Source organism: Miscanthus floridulus, chromosome 10, assembly GCF_019320115.1.
Source record: "Miscanthus floridulus cultivar M001 chromosome 10, ASM1932011v1, whole genome shotgun sequence".
Taxonomy (NCBI): domain Eukaryota; kingdom Viridiplantae; phylum Streptophyta; class Magnoliopsida; order Poales; family Poaceae; genus Miscanthus; species Miscanthus floridulus.
The window spans coordinates 50,231,913-50,257,702 of record NC_089589.1 but is presented as its reverse complement, the minus strand read 5'-3'; the positions used below and the strand labels follow the sequence as shown (position 1 = coordinate 50,257,702).

At 48.5% G+C, this 25,790-nt stretch overlaps 1 pseudogene; it reads right to left on the bottom strand.

The window, feature by feature from the left end:
* Positions 1-318: 318 nt before the first annotated feature.
* LOC136488608 (phytochrome A type 5-like) lies at positions 319-2,577 on the bottom strand (annotated as a pseudogene).
* Between the last annotated feature and the right edge of the window lie 23,213 nt (positions 2,578-25,790).

Here is a 25,790-nt window from a genome sequence, read left to right as displayed (position 1 = left end):
TCAGAAGCATATCATTATTGCTTATTTGGCATTGCAGAATTTTATCCGTGACAACAATTTGTGTGATAAGGAGTTCGAGAGATGTGATGCTGATGAGGAATACTTGGTACAACAGATAAGTGACACGACACAAATGCAATGAGATGAGATGTTTCTACAAATTACAAGGGTCAAGTCCTCCTCTGACTGCTCTTCATTGTCTCCTTCTAACATTTGTGAAAACATTTCCTCTAGGAGTGCTATCATTGTGTGCTTGATCCTGAAACCCATAAATGCAATTCTAGCTTTTAAGTATTATTTGAGTATCACTACTTCATATCAGGAAAATGGTGTATGAGTGCAATAAAGTGCATGAGAAGTGTACCTAAGTTCCAGATCCATGGTACTAATATTTTCTCCAATTTTCATAGTCTGGTTGCAAGATATTACAATGGAACCTCCAATGGGACAGAACTTCATAGAAGCAAATAGGAAGTCGAACAGGACATTCGGCAGTAGCTGCATTAAGTTCGGATTATGAAGCCTTTGCTTGCGAAATTTCTCTGCAAGGTCGGTAGATACTCTGATCCCTTTTCCTTGACAAGCTGGCCGTACTTCACTTATTGCGGCCTCCAGCATGTCTTGTAACACAAGTTCACCCATCTCGAAATCCATATGACTTAACCTGTGAGCCCAGCAATATAATGGAACATTATTAAGCCAATGGTCCTTACAACATTGATGTAAATCAGATAGAAAAACTCCTAGCTTGCTATGAGACCTTAATAAAAACAAATGAAGAAAAAAATGGTACGTCATGGAGAACAAAACCTTTAACCTTTTTATCATACTTCTGTGTCACATCTGCTTCTCCAATTCTAGCTCCTTATTTATGTGGACAGCAAACAGTTGTGCTATGAATTCACATGCATGCCGTAGCGAAAAGGGGACATGTCTAGGGCTCATATGCTGGCAAACAATGAGGCCCCATAGCTTCTTCCTCGGGCGCCACCATTCTGTTGGTTGTTCATGCTTGGCATTAGAATATTCTCCATTTTTTGATTTATCACAACAGCCATTACTAGAGAGGCAACCGATTTCATGTTCTTCATATACTGAAGGTGACAAATTTGTGGCACCCCAAGAGTTGAACCACACAAGCTAACATTAAAAGGGAGTTCCTCGTCTTTGATAATCTTCACTGGCCTCATAGAGCAGTCACATATCATTTGAACTTGGTGCTTCATGAAAAGAATCCTGGCGGCTTGAGGGATATCAGTGGCTGGATAGTGTAGGCCAATAAATGGTTCAAGACCAGGTTCTCTAACCTCAGCAATGATCTCACCATGATAATCTTCATGGAACTTGTAAGCCATGACTCTATCATATCCCACTAAGTCAAAGATTTCTTGTACCAAAGTATTGCACAAGACCCCACTTGGCACTCACTGGATCTTTGATACTGCCGGCGCCGCAAGCATGTAAGACTGCGGCAAAGCCCATGCAACAACAGTAGAAATTTCAGAAGGCTTCACTGGCTCAAAATCAACCACTAGACAACCAGTACCAGTCCCCTTATGGGCAATGGCATAAAATAGCTTGCCCGATGATCTGCATTCAACTAGGACTGGATTCAAAGAAGAAACTTCAGCAGACCTTAGTACCTTGTGTAGTGATGTGGCACTATATTCCATGAAAAGTGACAATGCATTCGTCCCAATGGACAACATTGGGGATTCATAGATACTTGGCTCTGCATGGCTGATTGTTTTAAGCATCTCGGGTGCATTTTCACTGAATGCAATGACATTGAGGCTCATTACATCAAGCACCAACAAGCAACCAAATGGCTGCAAGTAAGGCTGGACGAAAAACTCGAAGCTCGTTAGCTCGCTCGGCTCGTGGCTGGCTCGACTCGGCTCGGCTCGGCTCGTTATGATAACGAGCCGAGCCGAGCCAAGATTTTAGCTCGTTAGCTATAACGAGCCAACTCGAGCCAGCTCGCGAGCCGCTCGCGAGCTAAACGAGCCAAGCTTCCAGGAAAAAAAGTATCAAAACTTGTATTAGTTTTTGTATTACTTCATGTCTTGCACTTTACAATTGACTGGTAACTGGTCTAGACCCTATAAATTGACTGGTAACTGGTCTAGATGTATTTCTTTTGTATTATTATTATTCTCAAACTTTAGATAAATGCAAATATTATATTTTGTGTATTTTTTATACCTGGCTCGCGAGCTTAACGAGCCAGCTCGAGCTTTTAACGAGCCGAGCCGAGCCGGCTTTCTGGCTCGTTAGGATAACGAGCCGAGCCGAGCTGGCTCGTTATCTTAACGAGCCAGAACGAGCCGAGCCCAAACGAGCCGAGCCGGCTCGTTATCCAGGGCTAGCTGGGGCTGTATCCTCCTCTGAGCGCTCCTGCTATAGATTTGAAGTGGCCCCCTCTAACAACATGGGGTAATCAAAGGAATCACCAGAATCTTCATATTTTGTGCCAAGTTCAGCATCAAGGGTTATTTGTGCTGACATCCTTGCTAGGGAACTCTGCTGGGTTGTGTTGCAAGAATTGGAGAATTGGGTAGGTTTTGATGAAAACATTTTGTACCTCAAGTATATGATCCACTCAAAGGTACTACCAATTGTACCACTCCTGCTTGATAACACATCAAGTGAGTAACCACTATTGGAATTTGAAAAAACAAAAGACTTATTTAGTGTACTACAAGAATATACACTCAAAATTAAGTAATTAAAAAGCCCTTGACAAGACTATATACAGTGTAGAAGACTAGCAGTACATTGGGGAAGATATATACCCTTTGTTCGTAGTGCAATTTATTTATTAGATGTGTTTGGGAAGGCATAGTGCTATAGTATTCCAAATATTTTCGTCAACAAAATAGTATTCAAAAGCTTATTCTTAGCAATACAAAACATCTTACTATTACTAATGCTCTAATGGAGGCTCCATGTTAATTCTTAGAAAAAAAGATGATTAAATCCTAGAAATTAGCACAATAATAATAAATATCTAGCCTTTAATTTAGTATCTCTAAACATCAGTGCAAATAATAGACATTGAATCTATTATGTTTTATTAAAAATTACCCACCTTTGTAATTATGAAAATACACAAAGTAACCCACTAATTTTGTATCTAAATTATCCACTTCTTCCATTATAATTTGAAATAACCCCATAAATTTGTATCTAAATTACCTACATATGCCACTATGAAAGAATTTTTAAACCAACCCCAAAATTTGCATGTAAATTACCCACATCTGCCATTAGTAAAAGATTAATCATAATAACCCTCTAGGTTTATATCTAAATTAACCAACTCTGCTGTTATGAAAGATAATTTAAAATATCACTGTCATATTTTTTATGAATTACCCACATATGCTATTATGAAAGATGATACAAAGTAATCCCTAGGTTTGCATTCAAATTACCAATATATGCAATTATGAAAGATATTAGAAAGTAACATCTTTTAGTTCATATGTAAATTATCCACCTCAGCCATTATAAAAAATAACAAAAAATTCTCAAATCTAGAGGTAAATGCTAATATAACCTATTACAAAAATATTTCAACATCCGTAAAGTATGTTATGTATATTTTTAAATTACACACTTTCTATGTATTTACGTTAAAAGTAAACATAAAATTATTAGTCAAGTAAATATGTATGCATTAAATAAATATTTATTTAAATATCTTATCGAACATGGAATAAATACTTAAGAAAACACATAGCAATGACTAACAACTTTAAGTCATATCAATACTCCATGGTAATAAATTTCCTAAGTTGTCTTAAATAAGTTTATACATATTGAAGAAACATTATGTTATATCAATATTAGCAATCTAATTAAATACTATATGATTTATAAAACAATACTACTACATACCTAATGTTTTGATATAAAAAAATTCAACATCTTTAGTTTCATGGTGCAAGGTAAAACGACTATTTGAGACATTGTAAGAGCCGAGTACACTTGAGCATAGAATATTTTCTTAAAATAAAATAAAATAAAATAAAATTTGAATAAAGGATACATAAGCAATAGTGTTTCAACTTAACACATGGATAGAAAATTGCAACAACTAGAAAATTGTAAACAATTACAAAACCTCTATGACTGTGTAAAAAATATAAAATAACCCATGAATCCATATTTAAATTACCCACATATGCCATTAAGAAACATGATAGATAACTAAGTATCAATCTACTATTACGATAAATAATCTACATAACCCCTAAAATTTGCATGTAATTACCCACTTGCTATTATGATAGATAATCTACATAGCTCCTTAAATTTCTATCTAAATTACTACTTATGTCATTATAAAAAAACTAAATTGTCCCCTCCGATCTACATCTAAATCATCAAAATCTTCTATTATAATAAATGTTTAAATAAAGGTAAAACATATATATTTGTACATTACCCACTTATATTGACATTAATATATTAAAATTTGACTAAATAATCATACATGTTCTACCATCATTCAAATCATGAACACATGCATGCATGAGTGATAAATATATATGTTATGTTTCAACGATCATGAAAATATGTGCTTAATATTTCATATTCTAATGATAATAACAAATTATTTAACACTATACTAATAGCCATGACATATAGTTTATATAAGTTGTTACTTTAGATATATTTACACATTTTAATAAAAAAATGTTTGGCACATCTATATTGATTGATAGTATTACTGTTATTGCACATATTCCTTGACAAAAAAAATTCGAATAGCTGAGAGATGGGGAAGGTTAGTACAGCCCACAGGTGGCCATATCTTCCTAGACTTTGGGATTCATTTGGATAAACAATTATTATAAAGCTTAAATCTTAATAACATATTGAGGTTAGCATCTTTACCCATCCTAGATCTCACTTCAACCTGTACCACCGATCTTAAGCAACATTATGTAACTTTTAAACAAATGTTTATGCCATCGTAGTACTTAAGATTACAAGTTACGATCTCAAGTCCTTATTGTTTTCTAAAAAGCACAAAAGGATAAAAAACTATATCAAAGTATAAATTAGTAAGATAAAATTTGGAAAATTAAAATTTAGATTCACGGCATCATAATATATGAGCTGCAACAAGAGCAACCATAATTGAAGCTAAGGTTTGAACTAAATGCATATTAAATATACACAAAGATATTATGTAAAAAACTGTGGATATAAATAAAAAGCATATAGATAAATAATTGATTATAAGTTTACAATCGTATAAACACTACAAAGTGTATATTGTGCCTCTTATGTTAAAATGAACATAAGAGGGTATTGCGTCAACTGAGCCCCATGGTGGTATGCTAGACTTGGAGAAGGATTAATATAGTATAATCAGCAGCTACAGAAAAAAGGGTGTATCATCAGCAGGTAACGAACCATGCCTAACAACCTAGCAAGACCATGCTCCCGAAGCCTGTGTCGTAGAATTTTTTAGTACATACTATTGGCAGCAAAGCAGTCAGTGGACTTTGCATTTCCATATTTGAGAATCAAATACAAGAGAAAATGGTAAAATTTGAGCCAATTTCGAATAAATTGGACCAACGTGGGAAAAGTCTAGTTTCTAGTGGCCGAAGTCAACCGGCCCAGACAGGTTTTGCCTGTGTCCGGTGGTTGCCGCAGTGTGCTGTGCAAACCCGCCTAGGGTGGTTTTTGAAAGTGAAATTCGATCAAAACTCCTCTGGTCTCATAGAAAATTTTTGTATATCCTGTTTTAGGAAGGTTTTCTACTCGTATAAGACCACCACCCTTTCTATATACATATATTAGAAAACCATGTCGACCCAACGCCGTTTGTCCCTCATGGGCTCAATCATCTGGAGGTTGGCCCTCGGAAGCCAATGGAGAGAGTGGTTTTGATGCGTCCTCGTGCCAAGAATCAAGACTTGGCCATCGTCACCATCCACCCAATGCCGGCGCATCAGGTAACTTTCCAAGCCATCCGAGCAGTAGTGACAGATTTCTTGACCAACGAGCAGAATGTTGTCTTCACTGATATGCAACCCACCCACCTTGGTCTGGCTTACGTTAGGTTTAGAAATGCCTTTGATAGAGATCGTCTGATTCAGCATGGTGCTTATATTTTCGGTGATGTCACGATCACTTTTGTGGAGCATAACAAGGGTAGAAACTGGCTCACAATCAACTTCAACAAGGAGTGTTGGTTGTTGCTGATGCGATTTCTGCTAGATTTCAGGGAGGATGAGTTTGTTGCCAATACCATCAGTACTTTTGGTAGAGTGCTTTACTGGGTTGATGATGGTAGACACTTAACAAGGCTCTTAGTGCAAGCAAGAGTTGTTGATTTTTAGTCCATTCCTCAGTTCCTAGTTCTCACTAAAGGAGAAGGCTTCCAGGGTGAGTCATGGACAGTGCAGTGTGAGGTACTGCAGGGTAATTTGCTTGGTGTGCTACCACAAGATGAGGACCCTGCTCCTGGACCTGATGCTTTCCCCCTGGTGGTCCTTTTGATCTTTTTGGTTTTGGTCAGAATGGATCGGGTCCTGCAGCTCAACCCAATCTTCAGATAGGCCCCAATGTGGTTCCTAGAGGTTTTGGTGGACAGAACAATCCAATGAATGATAATGCAGCTGTTGGTGACTGGGATGGCTGGCCTAACAATATCCAAAATATCCCCAATTTTAACCTAAATGATGATGTTGAGGGTCCTCAAGAGCTGGACCTCAATATGCAGCCAGATATGTAGGAGATGATTGTGGATCCAGTGTTTGCAGGACCACAACACGTTGGGATGCCTCTTGACCTTAATGAGATTCTGAACCACGTGAATGAGGAGGAGGAAGACAATCAGGTGGAACAGGGTGACCTAGCTCTGATGCAGGGAATTGCAGAACCGGTCCTGGACATCGCCCCAGCCATTGAAGTCAATATTCCTGTTGTTAATGAACCTGAGAACTTTCTGCCTTTGGAAATTCAAGAGGATGAACTCATGGCAGATGAGGAAATCAAACAGCTGCTAGATGAAGAAGCAGCCCAGGGAAATGCCCCTAGGCCTCAGAATATACATGTGGGCTATGTCTTCATTAGCCCACAGCCCAATATATCTGCTGTCAGTCCTTTTGTGACAGCTTTCCGGTCTAGATTTGAGGATAGCTCTGGGATGTGGAAGAAGTTTTTTGCCCCCCAACCTGGGGTAGCACCTGAATTCCCTATTCCTATTGAATGGGCAGGTTTCTTCACAACCCTTCTAATGTCCCCAGGCCACTTTGAGAAGGCTAAGGAATTCATGCAGTCTACAAGTCTCCTTCCTCTTATTGGTGAGGGACACAACATCAGTTTTTCTCTACCCAGCAATTGTCCAAGCAAGGTCCCCCCTGACTTGCAAGCTGTCACCTATATCTAAAGCTAAAGACACAGAAGTAGACCCAAAAGATGCCCCACCTATTGACAGTGATGGCTCTATCACCTCCACTGCTGAGAATAGCTCCACCACCAACACCAAGAAAACTAGAAAGAGAGCCACTGTTCTGGTTGAAACTCAGGTAAGGAGGAGTCCCAGGGTTCAGAAGAACAAGAACGGATTCAAGGATCATGTCTGCAAGGACAAAAGCTACCTTGGCTACAATTCTGTACCACCATCAATCTTGATGAAGACCATCAGAAAGCTAAGTGCTTCTCTCTGTGACATCGAAGCTTCACAAGTAACTGACTCGGCTCTCAACAACAAGAAGAAGAAGGGTACAACACCTGTTGGTACTGTGCCCCCTAAGAAGAATGACAAGGAAGCTGATGATGATGGTAATGGAGAAGCTGAAGACAGACCCACTTCTAGGATGAATCACCTGAAGATTGCTAGAGGGTGTTCCTCCAGCCTTTGCTTTTTTCTTTTCTTTTTTTCTCTATTTTGTTGTTTAGTCAGTCTCTTTATCCTAAAAACTTATGGTACCCTTTCGTTTGTGTGATGGATGTGGCTGTAATGACTCTGGGCTTTTTATTAAGTCACTCTTTTGATGTACCCATGCTGTGCTTGGTTGTACTAGAGTGCTTTTTATATCATAGGTTTTATGGATAATAGACAATCTAACAGAACTTGGAAGATCCTCTATTGGAACATTAGAGGTATCAATGCTGAGAACAAGTGGGATTCACTCAGAAACAAGATCACAGAGAACAATTGTGATATTATCATCATTCAGGAAACCAAAAGAAGTAGTTTTGATCTCAGCTACTCAGAAAGAAGGTCTTTTGATGCTTTCTGCTTTTTGCCTTCAATTGGGGCCTCTGGAGGTATCCTAGTGGCATGGAAGAGCTATTTCTTCTCTGGTCTAGAAATCTTCCAAAATGAGTTTGCCATTTCAGTTGAGTTCCCCTCCTAGTTCAACAATGATTCTTGGATCCTTACTTCAGTGTATGGCCCTTGTGATGTTGAAGGAAAGAGTGCCTTTTTAGATTGGTTTGAGAGCATTCAGATGCTTGATGATATTCAGTGGCTGATAGTAGGGGATTTTAATCTAATTAGAAAGCTAGAGGATAGAAATAGGCCTGGTGGAAACATTGGAGAAATGTTAATGTTCAATAATGCTATTAGCTCTTTGGGTGTGGTGGAGATTCCCTTGCATGGCAGGAAGTTTACTTGGACTAATAAACAACAGCCCCTCTCCTTGAAAGGCTAGACTGGTTCTTTTCCTCCCAAGCCTGGACCCTTAGGTACCCTCTCACTCTGGCACACTCACTGGTCGTTTGTCCTTGTATAGTAGAGGTAAAAACTGCCATCCCACAAGGACAAGTTTTTAGATTTCAAAATTTTTGGGTGTCACACCCTGAGTTTTTGACACTGGTGACTAGTTCTTGGAATGCTCCCTACCCCCATCAAGATGCAGCTAAGCTCCTGACTGCCAAATTTAAAGCCCTCAGAAATAATCTAAAAAGATGGCAGGCCCAACTCTCTAACATGAAGAAGACCATTGCTAATGTCAAACTTGTAATCTCCTTCCTGGACTCTATTGAAGAATGGAGAGACTTGGCTCTTCATGAATGGAACTTTAGAGAGATTTTGAATCAGAAGCTTGCTAGTCTTCTTCATCAACAGATGGTTTATTGGAAGCAAAGGGGGAATATCAAGTGGGTTCAGTTAGGTGATGAAAACTCAAAGCTTTTCCATGCCAATGCCACTTTGAGGCATAGAAGAAACCTGATTACTTCACTTTCTGATCACTCTGCAAATCTACTCCATGATCATAGCTTAAAGGATGACCATATCTAGAATGACTTCAAGGAGAGACTGGGGCATCAAACTTTGAGCAGATGCTCTTTGACTTGGACTCTTTGTTTATTCAGGATGTTGATCTTAGTCCACTTGAGGAGCCTTTTAGCCATCAAGAGATTGATGAGGTCACTAAGCAGCTACCCTTGGACAAGTCTCCTGGCCCTGATGGATTTAACAATGAATTCTTGAAAAAATGCTGGCCCATAGTGAAACAAGACTTCTATAGCCTCTGTAATGCCTTTCATCAAGGATAGATTTGCCTCAAGAGCATAAATGGTTCTTTTATAACTCTTGTTCCAAAGATAGATGGGCCAACGAGAATAAATGACTTCAGACCAATTTCACTGCTCAATTCCTCTGTCAAGATCATCACTAAGCTCCTAGCCAACAAGTTGCAGCCCCTTATCACTAAATTGGTCCATGTCAACCAATATGGTTTTATTAGGACAAGAACCATTCAGGACTGCCTTGCATGGTCCTTTGAATATCTGCACCTATGCCACACTTCAAAGAGAGAAATTATGATGCTTAAGCTTGATTTTGAGAAGGCTTTTGATAGGATTGAGCATGGGGCCATGTTAGAAATTATGAAAAGAATGGGTTTTGGGGAAAATGGTTGTCATGGATGGAATTGATCTTCCGTTCAGGAACCTCATTTGTCTTGTTGAATGACATCCCTAGAAAGGTGTTTCATTGCAAAAGAGGAGTAAGACAGGGAGACCCTCTCTCCCCCTACTTGTTGTTTTAGCTGCTTGAAAGCCCTAGTTTGGTTTTGGATAATTGATTAAACCTAGGACTAACCTTTGATCTAAGTGTGTGAATTAGAAAATGTGGTCCAATCCAAGTGTTTGAGCAAGATGAGGTCCATGGTGATGTAGGTGGACATGAAATAAAGATGATCAAGCTCAACTTGGGAATGAAGAAAGAAAAACAAAAACCGAGAAGATCAAGGCAAAGGTATATGATAGGTTTTTGTTTTGCACTCAAGACACCATAGAGGGTGTGAGTGACTTAGGATCGATAGCCACGGGGTGACCAGACTCACCCTGGCGCGTTCGGTCAATTATGGCGAGGTGGCACAGCTGGGCGAGAGGGTAGAGGAGCGACCGGATGCTGCCTCTAGCATGTTCGGTCCCTTGTTGGATGTTGGCGGTTGGCAGCGATTGGACATGATGATGGTGCATTAGGTGGGCTATGACGTATGGTGATGTCAGCACCGAGAGCGCAGGCAGAGGAGCAGCGCTAGGGCTGGACGCTGGGGCACGCCAGGTCAATGTTGACCTAACACGTTCGGCCAGTGTTTTGCCACTCTGGGAGTTTTTTGGAAGTGATCAGACACCGTGGGCTTCTACATCTGGTGGTGCAAGCGGTGCGTTCGGTCATTCTTTAACACGCGAGCGACTGAGAGTTGACCATTGAGATCGAATGGCTAAGGTTTGAATGCGGGGGACACGTGGCTGCATCCGAGCGATCGAATGCTAGCGCAGTGCGTCCGGTCAACACGATCGGTGCGTCTGGTCAGTACGCAGGGCGCCCCTTTTTGTCTATAACAGCTCTATTCATTTGGGGACGTCTATAAATAGTGTTTGGCCAGCTTGGGGCTAACTCTCTCGGCACTTTGACATACTTGACATCCTTGTGAGCCTTGGCAAACACCTCCCACCCATCTCTATCTTTGATTCATCATCATAGTGAGATTGGGAGTGATTCCAAGTGCATTTGCTTGAGTGATTGCATCTAGTGGCACTTGGGGATCATTGTGGCTAGGGATTTCTTGTTACTCTTGGTGGTTGCCACCACCTAGATGGCTTGGAGCAGCAGAGGACCTTCAGCATGTGTTGGTGATTGTTCGTGGCCGGCTCCGGTGATTGTGAGGGGTATTGTACCTTCCCCAGCGGAGAGCCAAAAGGTAACTCTAGTGGATTGCTCAAGTCATTGAGTTACCTCACTTGTGTGTAGGTTCTTGCGGTGTCCAATGGTGTGGACGAGGTTCATGCAACACCTCTTATCCGTCGAATCACCAAGTGTTGGTCGGCACAACGGGGACTAGCGTGCCGGCAAGCACGTGAACCTTGGGAGAAAAATTGGTTGTCTCTTGCCCATTGGTATTCTCCCTGTCGGGTACCATAAAAAGGGGTACCCTAAGCAAGAACCGAAAAATTGCTTAGACCTTGTAAATAACGAAACCAAAATATAACCGCAGGCAAACCCGCCACCTCATCCGAGGCCCGGCTGGACCGCCCGACCCACCTCGAACAAATATCTGGGCTCGGTCTAGAACCATACCACGAGGCCTCGGACGAGGTACCAATTCTCCGACTCTCCCGAGGCCCCACACCACAAGGCCTCGGATGAAGTATCGATTCTCCCATTCGCCCGAGGCCCCATGCCATGAGGCCTCGGACGAGATACCAATTCTCCGACTCGCCCGAGGCCCCATGCCACGAGACCTCTGGCGAGCACCCAGTTACCGACTCGCTCGAGGCCGGCTCAGCATCAACCCCGTCACCGCCGCCTTGATCGACTTATCTGACAAGACGTCACATCCAACTAACACGTTCAACCACTCCCGCGACGTCAGCCGCATGTCGGCACGGTATAGCGGAGTGGCCGACGTGACGGGAGTCACATCGACCCCATGCCATTTGAGATAGGATGGGGCAGGGGTTACCAGCCGCTGTGCTCGGCACTATGCCCACGACGGACACCAGTGCCACGCTATGCTGCCTAACCCCTGCTCAGGCATGGAAAGTCATGTCTGAGCCCCTGTAGCCTCAGAAATGACGTGCAAGGCCAACTGCTCCCTCCGAGCCTCAGCTACCCACTTCCGGGCTCCTGTAGCCTCAGGACTCGTGCCCATCGAGCTCCCCACGATAGTCCATCCTCTGCATCGACTCGGCCTATGCTCTCTATGTTGTCAGCGCTCTAGGACCGGCACATCGCCCACAGTACGCGCCATGCCCTGTGTCGGGCTGCAAGAGCTCCCACATCGTGCACAGGGCCTAGCTCCTGTAGCCTCGGAATCAGCGTACCCATGCCATCGCATCAACCTGGCCTCGGCACTCCACGCCGATCAAACATACAGTGGCCAGCACGCCTCCAATAGAAGAAGGTGCGCCTACCACCACAAGAGCTCCCATGTCACACAGGATCAGGCATGACCGGCACGTCGCTCTAGTGCACGAAGGACAAGACCGCTCCACCGACCACGTCGCCATAGTGACAAGCTGCAGGGCTCGGACATGCCGCCCCTGCCGAAGAATGCCACGTAGCAAATACATGAACTGCCCCTATGCCTCCCTTCGACTATAAAAGGGAGTGACCAGGGCCCCTTCTAGGCAGGAGACACCCGTGCAAGCGACGCACAACACTCTGTAACACACACACTCCTTCACTGCAAGAGATCAACATCTCAAGCAACCCGCACTACTCCTCACAGAGACCTAGGGCTAGCTCCCTCTCTCGCCCAGCTTGTAAGCCCCTACTATATGCACCTCGGTGCAAGGAATACAAGATCACTCTCTTAGATTGAACGTAGGGCACCTATTTCCTGAACCAGTATAAACCTTGTGCCTCTTTGCATCACCATCCAGGATTAGGGACACGCAGTACACTTTCACTAGTCGGTTGAGGGCCCGCCGGTCCAAAACATCGACAGTTGGCGCGCCAGATAGGGGGACTACTATGTGTCAGCTTAGTTATCCCAATAGATTCCGGATGGCAGACCCCGTGCGACCACTGCGTCTTGGTACAATGATCTGGTTTGGGAGCCTAGAGTTCATGTCTCTAGGATATGAGTACGACATGGTACTCCTCCCACCTAGAGCCCCACCGACCGATGACGACATCATGCACCAGCAGCCCAGGCGCAGGCAGCGCCCAGGCCGCCGCTCTTGTCGCGCTCGCTAGGCGCGACGTGGGCGGGACCACCCTGACACCATGCAAGTTTAGGGCGACGATCCATGCTCCACTAGTATCCCATACCCGGCTGTTGGTGCAGAGTCCCTAGCTGGGGACCTGTCTAGCTTAAGCCTCGGTAAGAGAAAGATGCTAGTGGCGCGCAGTGACGCCCTGTCATCAAGCTCTGCCCCATCACCTCCTGAGGAGCCAACTCCGGTGGAGCGAAGCTCGGCGATGACACCATCCCCAAACCCCTTTGGGTTGAGCAATGCCGACGTGGCCTATGCTTCCGCTCACGCAGAGCCCCAAGGACGCCACCAATGTTCTGCCCTCGACCTCATCGTCACAACCCCGACCCACACCCACGCTGACTCCTCGGAGGAGGACGAGGCATGGGCCGGAGCGGACTTCTCCAAGCTTCACGACCCTGAAGCCATGCGCCGCTTCATGGCCACGAGCGACTACTACTTAGGCTACTCTGACTCCGATAACGAAGACACTTACGATCCCACTCGTGAGTGCTTCAACGTCGAGCTCGGGGTGCCGAGCGCGAGCGATGAGGATGAAGGGGCAGGCAATCACGCCCCACCCCACGTGGGGGTAGGCAATGCCACACCTCCACATGTCGAGCCCTCGGCAGCAAGGAACAAGAACCCCGCCCCCGAGGAACTACGCCTAGACCTGGAGCAACTCCGTGAGCTTCAGGCCAAGGTCGATCAAGACCGACTCCTTCTGCAGCATCTCCGAGACACTCTCGAGCGAGAGCAGCAGGGTCGCGGTGAGGGCGGAGCAGCCCGGCGGAGGGCTCAGGACGTCAACCACCGCATCAACAATGACAAAGGGGGCGAGCAACCCCCTATCTTCAATCGCGCTGGCTAGAATGTTGCGGCGGCAGCAATGCTACTCTGGACAAAGCCCGAGCCCTCTACCTCGGAGGGGTGACGGGTCCACGGCAAGCTCTGAGACCTCCTCGTGACCGCCGTGGTACAGCAGGCCGAAAGTTCTGCCTCTCAACAGTGCGGGGGCGCCTCAGAACTACCCGTGGCACTGCCTCGGCAGGATAGAGAGGCCTCGGTTCATCCCGAGCCCGCTCGGGCACCAAAAGCCAACAAGGCCCCCTCGGTGCACGATCGCCTCAGCGACCAACGTGAGGCACAAGGCGACCACGATGTGGTCAGTAGGCGACGGCGCCACAACAATGATGGGACTATGCCATTCGGTCTCAGAAACACAGGGGCCACATACCAGCGGTGCATGACCTAGGTCTTTGGCGAGCACATCGGGTGAACCGTCGAGGCCTACATGGACGACATCATGGTCAAGTCCAGGAAGGCCAACGCTTGGAACATAGAACAGCTACGTCGCTTCTACCCTTAAATTCCCAAGCATTGTTTACATTGTTTCTCGAAATACAATAAAGAAGCGTTCTTTAGTTGTTATAATTTTTCGAGAAACCCCCCGAGCCCATCGATAGGGGCTCGGTGTTACAATAACGCTATAAGGGAGACTCGGTTCTGCCTCTGTAGAACCGAGCCTCCCTCAAGGGCTAGAAGGGGGGAACCCCCCTAAGTCACAGACACCGTTTTTAATCGTTTTTCAAAAAAATTTCTACGCCAAACTCTCTCGCGTACTCTGACAAAACGATCGTAAAAAACCTAAGGACCAAAAGTTTGTCTCGGGGCCAAAAGGCCGGCCGAGCTATGAGAACGGCCTATGCCTCTGGGCTATGGCAACTCCCTCACCACCTTTCTCCCCAAGGGCAGCTTTGGCTCTGAAGAAGTTTTTTGCATTTGTCCAAGAACGAGACAGAGGGTAGAGGCTCGGAAATATAATAGAAAAATATTAAAAAACATATATACACAAGTACTGTAAAGGCTTCGACGGCCACGAGTGTTATGGTACAATGATGTAAGTCCTAATCTATTATATGGCCCCTTTGGCCTAGGTCAGAATACGGGGTCACCAGCGTTGACGGACGGCGTAGGAGGAACCACCTCCTCTTCGAACAGCCAGGCTAGCGCCATGCCAGGGGCCTCAGCCACCTCCACCAGCTTTAGGACCTCTTCCTTGGCCTTCACATCATCCTCAGCCACAACGTAATCGTCGCTGATGGCCTCAAGGTCGACGCCAACGTAGTGCGAGGAGACAACGGCTAGGGCGCACTTGACGCCCGTATGCAGCGCCTCCTAGAGCCGCTCGTGGACATGGCTGCTCAACGTGGTTAGGCGGCTTCCGAGGGAGCTGCCTGACTCGACCCCCCCGACCTCCAGGGCCTTGTAGGCGGTACGAGCGGCGCTCTGCAGCGTGTTGTGCTCCTAGATCTTGGCCTCGAGCACCGCCTGCGCTGCGACGGAGGCCTCAGCTACCTGGGAGGCCTCCTTCTCCAACCCTGCGCCAAGACAAGCGGGATGGGGTTAAGCACAAAAGGAAACAAGCTAAACAGGGGCGAAGGCCTATGAGACTCACCCTCGGCTTTCTCCTTCCAGCTTTAGACCTCGACCCAAGAGGCCTCGGCCGCCCTAGAAGCCTCCCTCTCCAGCTCTGCATCACATCGGGGAGTTAAGGGTCGAACGTAAGAAAAACAAATAAAACAGGGGGCGCGGCTCAATAGGACTCACCCTTGGCCTTTTCCTTCCAGGCTAAGGCCTCGACCCGAGAGGCCTCAACCACCTTGACAGCCTCCACCAGGGCACCTTTCATCAGCAGGTGCGTGCCCCGCTCCACCTCCAGCTGCTCGGCGATGGCCTTGGCAAAGGCTGCCTCTTGCTCGGCCTAGGACCTAAAGGTATCCCGCTCGCTGGCCGCCCGGGTCAGCTCCTCCTCTAGCTCCTAGATCCGCGCCGCCAAAGGGGTGGCCTGCTCCTGAGCCATAGCCGCCTTGGCCTTTATGTCAGTACAGCGAAGGCGGAGGTCCTCCACCTCCGCGCTCCGCGCCAATAGAAGCTCGTTGGCACCGGCAAGCAGATCCTTCTGCTACCGGAGCTGGTCCCAAACGTCCCTCTCCCGTCGGAGGACCATCGATTTCTCGAGGGACCGGGCCTCGAGCTCCTGGATAAGCAAAACACACGTCATGTACTGTGAGAGAACTCAGAAGAAAGACGACACGGCACAAGAGAGGAAAGCACATACCTAGGCGACACCGGGCAAGTTCTCAGCCACTACAGACAGCGCTGTCCGCAGCGACCGCTCCGCCAGTTGGCATAATTGCTCAAGGGAGATCCAGTGCCCCCCTTAGCCATGTCCTCAAGGGCGAACAGAGGCTCCCCCTCAGGGTCGTCCCGGCTCCGCCATAGGACACGTAGGCTGTCCCACCCGTGGGGCTTGGGTCGGACCTAGACAAGGGCCGAGCTCCCCTCGCCAGGAGTCGGGAATAGCTGCTCCACAGTGCTGGCTGCCTCAGCGTCCGCCACCTCCTTCCCTCGGGAAGTATCGTCGGGGGAGATTGTCTGAACCTCCATTTCCTGGGCGCTCTCCTATGACGGCGGCAGGTCTTGGACGAGGGGCGGTACCGAAGCTTGCCCCGCCTCCATCTCCACATCTTGGGCCGCTGGCTCCGCCGCACCCGCCTCCACCACCTCGGCCTTAGTGGTCCTGGGAGCCCCGGCGTCCGCCACCTCGACTTCAGAAGCCCTGGACTCTGCCACCTTGGCCTTGGAAGTCCTGGGCGCCTCCTTCCCCGCCTGCTTCATGGCCGCCTCGATAGCCTCTCCTTGGGCGACCGGCTCCTTTGGGTCGGCCCTGGCCGACGCCGCGCCACGCTGCAAGGCGGCTTGCGCTTCCACCACCCATCGGGTGGTGGAGCTGGTGCTCACCTTGAGTGCCTTAAGTGGTGCTAGGGCGGGCGCTTCCACCTGACGCTTCCGACTGAAAACAAACCACTCATGAGGTCAGCATATGACCAAAGAACGAGTGGGAAATGCTACGAAATCCACTGAAAAAATGCTTACTTCGAACGGGGAAGCAATAGCTTCTGCACCGCGTCCCTCGTCCTCGGCGGTGGCGGTGGCAGTGGCACGGCCGTCGTGTCCGCCGGAACCGGCCAGCCCTTGCCGGACTCCGACGCTCCCTCGGCCCTCTACAGAGGCGGTTGAGTCGCCCCCACCGTCGCCTGCTCCACCTCCGCCATCGAGCCCATCGGGCTAACGGCGTGCTTCCTCGACACCCGTGTCTCGGGCGTGTTGGCCTTGGCCCCGGGGCAGGCGATCGCTAGCCCCAAGGTGCCCTCTCCTCCTCCTCCTCCTCCCAAAGACACCGGGACACTCACCGACGCCCCGGGCGCCGTCTCCCTGATGTCAGGGAGGTGGTCCAGGGGACCCCGCCCCGCCTCGTGGTCATCGTCATCGTCGCTCGAAAAGTCCATCGACGACGATGACGGAGACAGCTCCTCTGAGAGATCGTCGTGCCTTTGCTGCCGATGACGTTTCTCCAGCTCATCGCGCTTGAGGCTCTTCCTCTTGCGCCTTGCCTCCTCAGTGTCCTTCTGCTCCTTGTACGCCTCAGCGTGTGCCCTGTTCTTGGCTCGCTGCTCGGTGTCCTCGGGAATGGGCGGTGGGGAGGCTTGCACATCCCTCATCCCCTGCAGGAACGGCAAACGCAATAAGGGAACGGACTGAAAATGTAAGGAGCAAGAAGGCCTCGAAGGCCGCAGCAACACGCAACTTACCAGAGAGATGTACCCCCGTGATGGGCGCATCGGGAACAGGGTCAGACCACTGCTCCTCTACCACCCCTCCACCATCTCTCTCACCCAACGCAGAATCTCCTCATCGGAGAGGGCGATGGCGGACAACCGGACGGCGTCGATCGGCTCATCCGGTGTCATCTCGAACAGGCGCTGCCGCCGAGCCATTAGCGGTAGCACCCTCCGGCAGTGGAAGACCGCCACAACCACGGCCACTATAAGGCCATGGCTACGCAGCCTCTCTAGGGCCCTCAGGAGCGGCTGCAGCTTGGGTTGATCAGCCAACGGGATGCCATACCTCCACCTCTCCGGCTGGCTCACCATGACCCGCCTGGTATAGGGGGGAAGCCTGCCATCATCATTGTGGAGGTAGAACCAGTTGTTGTACCAGCGGCGGTTGGATGACGCGAGCTAGGCTGGGATGTAGAAGGGCTACCGGTCTTAGCGCACTTGGAGAGTGTAGCCGCTAGCCCTCAACGCCTTCCGCGTACCCGTCGTGCCCATCAGCTTGGTGGTGAGCCCCGCCCAAAAGAAGTGGAGCCACAACTCCCAGTGGGGGGCGATGCCCAGGTACCCTTCGTAGACGGCGACGAAGATGGCCGCCTGCACGATAGAGTTGGGGTTGAAGTTATGGAGCTCCACGCCATAGTAATGCGGGAGCACCCACATGAACCGGTCCGCCGGCAAGCCAAGGCCATGCTCGTGGAAGGCCACGAAGCTCACGATGTAGCCATCACGTGGCCTTAGCTCTGGCTCGTTCCCTGGAGCGATCCACTCCGGCCCGTTGGGGTCGACGACTGGGCGGAGGAGACCGTCATTGACGAGTGACTGCAGCGTCGCCGCGGACACGTCGGATGAACCCCAAGGATCCGCCTAGAGGACAATGGCGCTGCCGGCCATGGGCGTGGTGGAGAATGCGACTATGGTGGTAACGCATGCTCTCGCTCTCTCTCTCTCCTCCTCCTCCTTCTCCCTTCTTCTCCCCGGTGCTCTCTTCCGCTGTTCTTGGCAACCGCTCGAGGGCAGAAAGCATGAGTGCAGGCAGAAAAGGTAAGGAGGGGCAGGGGCAGGCTCATCACGTATTTATGAGGGAGGAAAGAAGGCGAACGAGCGAGCGACAAAACCGGGAAGATTATTTCCCAGATCTGGCGCAGTTAATGTGGATTCGACCAAACCGCCCACGCACCCTACTTTTTCTCGCTAACCGTGCACGTACAGTAATGTCCCATCCGCAGCGGTGGTAGGCACCGTTCCATCTCCCCGAGAAACTACCTCAAAAGGTGCACCCACCGTCGTCAGCCGATGGGAAGGGAATATTCCCCACCCGATTCCTTTTAGACTAAGGAACTGGGCACCAAGCCCGTTACGGTCTAGAGGTTTGAAGGCTGGGCCCCTGAGGGTCTCGACAGCCGCCCTAGGACAAACAGAGTCAGGGATGACTAAGGGCGAGCCCGTACATGGCCGAGACCCAAGCAAGCAGTTGCTTGGGATGCCCTAAGTTGTGTCCAAGACCGGCAGGGAGGTCTCTGAATGGGGTCCCACCGTAGGGAGGCACCGAGCCCCTAGGGCCAATCGAACAGCCCTAGGACCCACTAGAGAAGCCCTCTGGTACTTTTAGAGCATGTCTCTAGACCGCTAGACGACCCCTATCGAATGGGGCACGGGCCTCCACTTGGACTTACTCGATAATAGCTCACCGGAGGTGTCACTGCTCGCCCACTAAGGGTAGCCTGGCATACTCCACCCCTCCTTCCGAGCAAAAAGGATGCGCGAGGGTCACACAAAAAAAGACAGGGAAACTCCTAACCGCCCTCTTGCTCCAAGCAGAGGCTCGGGGGCTCTTCCTGCGACCAAGCCGAGGCCCAACGACCCGAACTCGCACTCAGGGGCTCGGCAAACGCGACAACCCCCCCCCCCCACTCAAACAGGGAAAAAGCCCCTGGAGGAATAAATCCACTCCTCCAGGGCCTCGGGGGCTACACCTGGTGGGTGCGCTCGCGCGCACCCACCGAAGGCTCGAGCACAAAACATAATCCGAATGGGAGCTGCTGTGAGCCAAGTCTTGTCAAAACCTCAGGGAGAGTGCTCGCACTCCCCCTGAGGCTCAGGGGCTACTGTCGGGTACCATAAAAAGGGGTACCATAAGCAAGAACCAAAAAATTGCTTAGACCTTGTAAATAACAAAACCAAAATACAACCGCAGGCAAACCCGCCACCTTATCCGAGGCCCGGCTAGACTGCCCGGCTCACCTCGAACAAATATCCGGGCTCACCAGAAGCGGGCTTAGCCTAGAACCATACCATGAGGCCTTGGACGAGGTACCAATTCTCCAACTCGCCCGAGGCCCCACATCGCAAAGCCTCGGACGAGGTATCGATTCTCCGATTCGCCCGAGGCCCCGCGCCACAAGGCCTCGGACGAGGTACCGATTCTCCGACTCGCCCGAGGCCCCACGCCACGAGACCTCGGGCGAGCACCCAGTTACCGACTCGCTCAAGGCCGGCTCGGCATCAACCCCATCACCGCCGCCTTGACTGACTTCTCTGACAAGATGTCACATCCAACTAACACGTTCAACCACTCCCGCGATGTCAGCCGCACGTTGGCATGGTACAGCGGAGTGGCCGATGTGATGGGAGTCACATCGACCCCATGCCATTCGAGACAGGATGGGGCAGGGGTTACTGACCGCTGTGCTCGGCACTGTGCCCACGATGGACACCAGTGCCACGCTGTGCTGCCTAACCCCTGCTTAGGCATGGAAAGTCACGTCCAGGTCCCTGTAGCCTCGGAAACGACGTGCAAGGCCAACTGCTCCCTCCGAACCTCGGCTACCCGTTTCTGGGCTCCTGTAGCCTCGGGACTCGCGCCCGTCGAGCCCCCCATGATGGTCCAGCCTCTGCATTGACTGGGCCTCGGCTCTCTATGTTGTCAGCGCTCTGGGACCGGCACGTCGCCCGTAGTATGCGCCATGCCCTGCGTCGGGCTGCAGGAGCTCCCACGTCGTGCATAGGGCCTAGCTCCAGTAGCCTCGGAATCAGCATACCCGCGCCATCGCATCAACCCAGCCTCGGCACTCCGCGCCGGTCAAACATACAGTGGCCAGCACGCCTCCAACAGAAGAAGGCGCGCCTGCCACCACAACAGCTCCCACATCGCATAGGATCAGGCGTGACCGACGCGTCACTCTAGTGCACGAAGGACAAGACCGCCCCACTGACCACGCCACCACAGTGATAAGCTATAGGGCTCGGACATGCCGCCCCTGCCGAAGAACGCCACGTAGCAAATACATGAACCGCCCCTGTGCCTCCCTTCGACTATAAAAGGGAGTGACTAGGGCCGCTTCTAGGCAGGAGACACCCGTGCAAGCGACGCACAACACTCTGTAACACACACACTCCTTCACTGCAAGAGATCAACATCTCAAGCAACCCGCACTACTCCTCACAGAGACCTGGGGCTAGCTCCCTCTCTTGCCTAGCTTGTAAGCCCCTACTACAAGCACCTCGGTGCAAGGAATACAAGATCACTCTCTCAGACTGGACGTAGGGCACCTATTGTCTGAACCAGTATAAACCTTGTGCCTCTTTGCATCACCATCCGGGATTAGGGACACGCATTACACTTTCACTAGTTGGTTGAGGGCCCACCGGTCCAAAACACTGACACTCCCATTGATTGAATTGGTATTGATCTTGTGATTGGTTCACTCCTCTACGTGGCGGTATAATTACCCTACTCACTCATTTATATTCCCGCAAACTAGTTGTAGCAAACTCTTTAGTGTAGCTAGAATTGAGAGCTTGCTTTGTAGCTTAAGTTCATCTAGTGGAGCTCTTTAGTGTAGCAAGTTTGAGAGCTCTTAGTGAGTAGCAACATAACCTCTTGTGTGCCTAGTGATCATAAAAACTAGAATTGTTGGTGTTGATGCAAAAGTGGATCTGCAAACACAAAGGGCTAATACCCGAATCGATATCCAAAGCGTGCCAGTCGATTTGACCTGTTAATCAACAAGGATGAAGATACGAGCACTTTGGTACTGACAACAGCGATACGCCCGGAAGTCACGGCCAAGAGGTACTCACGCGGAACTCGAGAATCGCCGAAGGTCGCACTGAAACGATGCAACTCGCCGAATCAATGAGAACTCGTAAAAAGGAAAAATATGCAAATTGACGAAGTCACCGAAAAGTAAGTAGATGCAAATAGGAGTACAAATTGGTTTTGATATTAATTGATATATATTACATTGCCCCTCAATCTAAATTTATACCCTGATCTAAAGAGACATAACCAAATACGACTAGGACACCAAGTCCATATCTAAGGAAACACGTGACTCTTACATGAATCATACTCTAACAAACATAGAAAAGGAAATCAACTCCCATCTATTTCCCTGTCCGCCTCAATTACGATGGAATTCGCACCGACCTCCTTTCCATCGGCATACTTCCTGTTTCATCGGCAGTAGTTTTCAAGCCTTCCTTCATCGGCACCGACAATAATATCTCCAACCTTATCGGCAACGCCCGAGTCTAAATCAACCTTTCCATCGATCACCACCATTCATCGGCAACCATCTTTACAAGCTGATTTTCATCGGCTGTCAGCATATACAGTAACTTTCCTCCTGCCGATTAGCCCACTCTGATCATTTTGACACGTGCAAAAAACGGTGTCAACACATGCCCCCCAATTTCGGAGTATAAAACCATTAATGCTCCGAAATTTACTCCAGATAACGTTTGCCTTCGCCCAATTACCGTAACTCATCCTCCAAGCCAAAACTTGATCTGTTATCAAATCTAATCAAATCTAGTCCTGATTCACGCACCTCAGTAAATATCGCACAATTTCCAACCACTCTTGCCCTGATTATGGTTAAGATACCGAAACAATAATCCATCGGCAAGATCCTAACATAATAATGCCGCCATTTTCAGAATTAAAATATCCTGTACCGAGATCTCTTCCAAGTCATGATTACTTGCCATCAAATCATCTGTACAATCCCTTGATTATCGTGCGAACAGTTACCATATCCATCTGAACCACCTCGACCCACATGCGCGCGGCATAGAGATAAGTCCAAAATACCCCTACTCCAAGCGGCTTATAAATAGATTTCTCCGGAACGCTCGTCTTCTACCCTCAGACTCCAATCTTTGGCATTCTCTCTTTCCGGCGGCGACTCCGACGAACAACTACGCGACCTCAACCAACAAGAACTTTTCTCCAGCATCAACCTCGAGTCTCCAGCTCGTGCCCCCATCTACCTCAAGATAATGGCAATCAACTTTGACGTCCCTGCGGTTCGTTCCACTTCCGTTACTTTTTACCTCGATTCCTCTGGTCTTTGCGAGTTCATACAGTTGGTAATTTTTTCTCTTTTTCTTTGTTCTTCGGATCCTCTAAACTTAGGAACTTCGCAACAAATTAGTTATTCCAACCGATCAGCCGCATTTCCAATGCCTAGGACCAATGGGCAACCCAGATCCAACTGATCTGATTAATGCAGAGGTTAACAGAATCCCTTTTAGAGCCCAAAATTTCTCTCTGAATTTATGGAAAGATACATTCTGATCTTGGCCCAAAACCACCAAAGGGTGGAAAGATTGGTACTTGAGGGTCAACAGGTCGATGCAAGTACACTGGGCAGAACAGAAGCTAGACCAATGCATTAGGCTATCCATTGCCGATATGCAAAAGAATGAGTCAATGATGATTGCAGCTGCTTACTTCTGGTCAGACACAACAAACACTTTTATGTTTGGACATGGCCCAGCTACTCCCACACTTGCCGATGTCTACATGCTCACTGGCTTGGACATTTCAACTGCCGATGAAGGCTCCATCTATGGCAGAAAATCTGAATATAGGGTGAATACCCGCAACATCGGCGGTTGGACGGGATATATTCAAGAATGCCAGAGGACTGGGACAGTTAACCAGAAGGAACATGCCACATTCTTGAATATGTGGTTAGAAAAATTTATCTTCTGTGGTCGATCAGTAGGACCAACCAACGCCTTCCTCCCCGCGACTGAACTCTTGGCCAATGGTGTAAGGTTCCCTCTTGGCCGATACCTTATGAGCTCCACTTATCATCTTCTTCATCAAGTGTCTCAGAAACTTTTGCTTGGCGAACCCATCGGCAACTTAGGAGGCCCGTGGTGGTTTATCAACATGTGGCTAAATGCCCATATGCACAAACGTTTGCAATGGGACTTCTTTGCCCAACAATTCCCATGAGAAATTGCTGAAGACCACGTGCTTGGGGATGAGGAATCGGCAACACGCTCACCCCTCAATTTTGGTGAAGCCATAATTGTCCTCCCTGGAATAGAGGCCAATGAAGACCAGATTGGCAGATTCTTCCAAAGCTTCTACAATGGTCTTTCTCGTGATCATAGGGCCTGGGTACCTTATATTGACGAAGAAAACAGATTCCCCCTTCTTTTCAACTTTGCCGATGACACTCTGATTTAGGATAATGAACTCATGATGGCCATCATTACTCCTAGGGCAATCCCAGTAAACACATTCGGTAGCGGGGAAAACACCAATATCACGTATGAATTTTACAATCCATCGGCAGTATCCCGTCAATTGGCTTTTGGGCAACTGCCAATCAAACTTTGTTTTGCCGATGTGATCAAACCCAGAGAAACAATCACCTGCGGAACAGATTGGAGCAGGGTAGTGCGACTCTCCCCCGATGCCGATACTACAGATGTCGATATATCCATCTGGACGCCAACATCTTTCATCACCGAATCATATAAGCAATGGTGGCGAGAGTGGAGGGAACAACGGTTTGCAACATCTGCTCACACATATCGGCACATGATCGACCCTGAATACGCCATCCCCGATGACGCAGTAAGTTTCTTTTAACTCCCTTCTGCTTTTTCCTTTCATATATTGGTAACTAACTTTCTCGTGATAGGTTAACAACCTAGCACCATCTATGAGCAAAAGTGGGAAACCCTTTGATCTTCGGCCTGTTTCTCCGATATCACCTATCGGCTACAACGCCCCCACCTTAGCTGCTTTGACTCACTAGAAGACCCGTGCCAAGACCATCACCTCCAAGTCCAAATTGGCTACAGCTAGGGCCACTCCATTGGCTGCTGCTACAACCCTGATCAAGGCATTCAAGGTAACAACCCTGTTTATTTCTACTCATGCCGATCACAAACTGTATTAACATTAATCATCAGGGTGTAAGAGCCGCTGCTGGATCATCATCGGCAATTCCTCCGACATCAAGCACCACTACCTCTGACAAACCTTCAGAGGTATTCCTTTGATTTTACATTTTATCTATTAAATATCATACCTTACACTTGTTTTGCAGCAACAAATGGGTACATCGGCAAGCGTACCAGATGTTCAAGCTCCACAACCAACAAGTGCCGATGCCCCCCAGCCAACCGTTGCTGAGGCCCAAGCAAAGCGCAAAGCCTTAACAGATGCCGAGGCACAGCCAAAACGATAGAAGTCCATGCTGATCCCCACATCTGCCCCAATGTCTGCAAGCTGGCCAGAATCAATCGATGCAACTGAGCAAGCAGTTAATCCTCCTGTACAGGACATACCATCGGTCATCATACCCCAAGGGCCAACCACCGATGAGGCCACAGAGGATATCCCATCGGCAAGCTCAGCCGATCCTCCACACGGCATACTCCAGGCTGCTTCCTCCAGCCAAGTATAGGAAATTGCCTTGAAACAGGTAAGCCGATTGACCTAGTCGATTTATAATATTCATACTTATCCTTAACTGACCTCTTTTTTCTTTTTCTCAGGAACAAGACTCCCCAAACAGCCTATTTTCCTTTGCCATTGACGTTTCTGACAATGATGGAGAGGAAACAAGTTCTTCCCTTGCACTGGGAACAATATCGGCAGAAATTAAG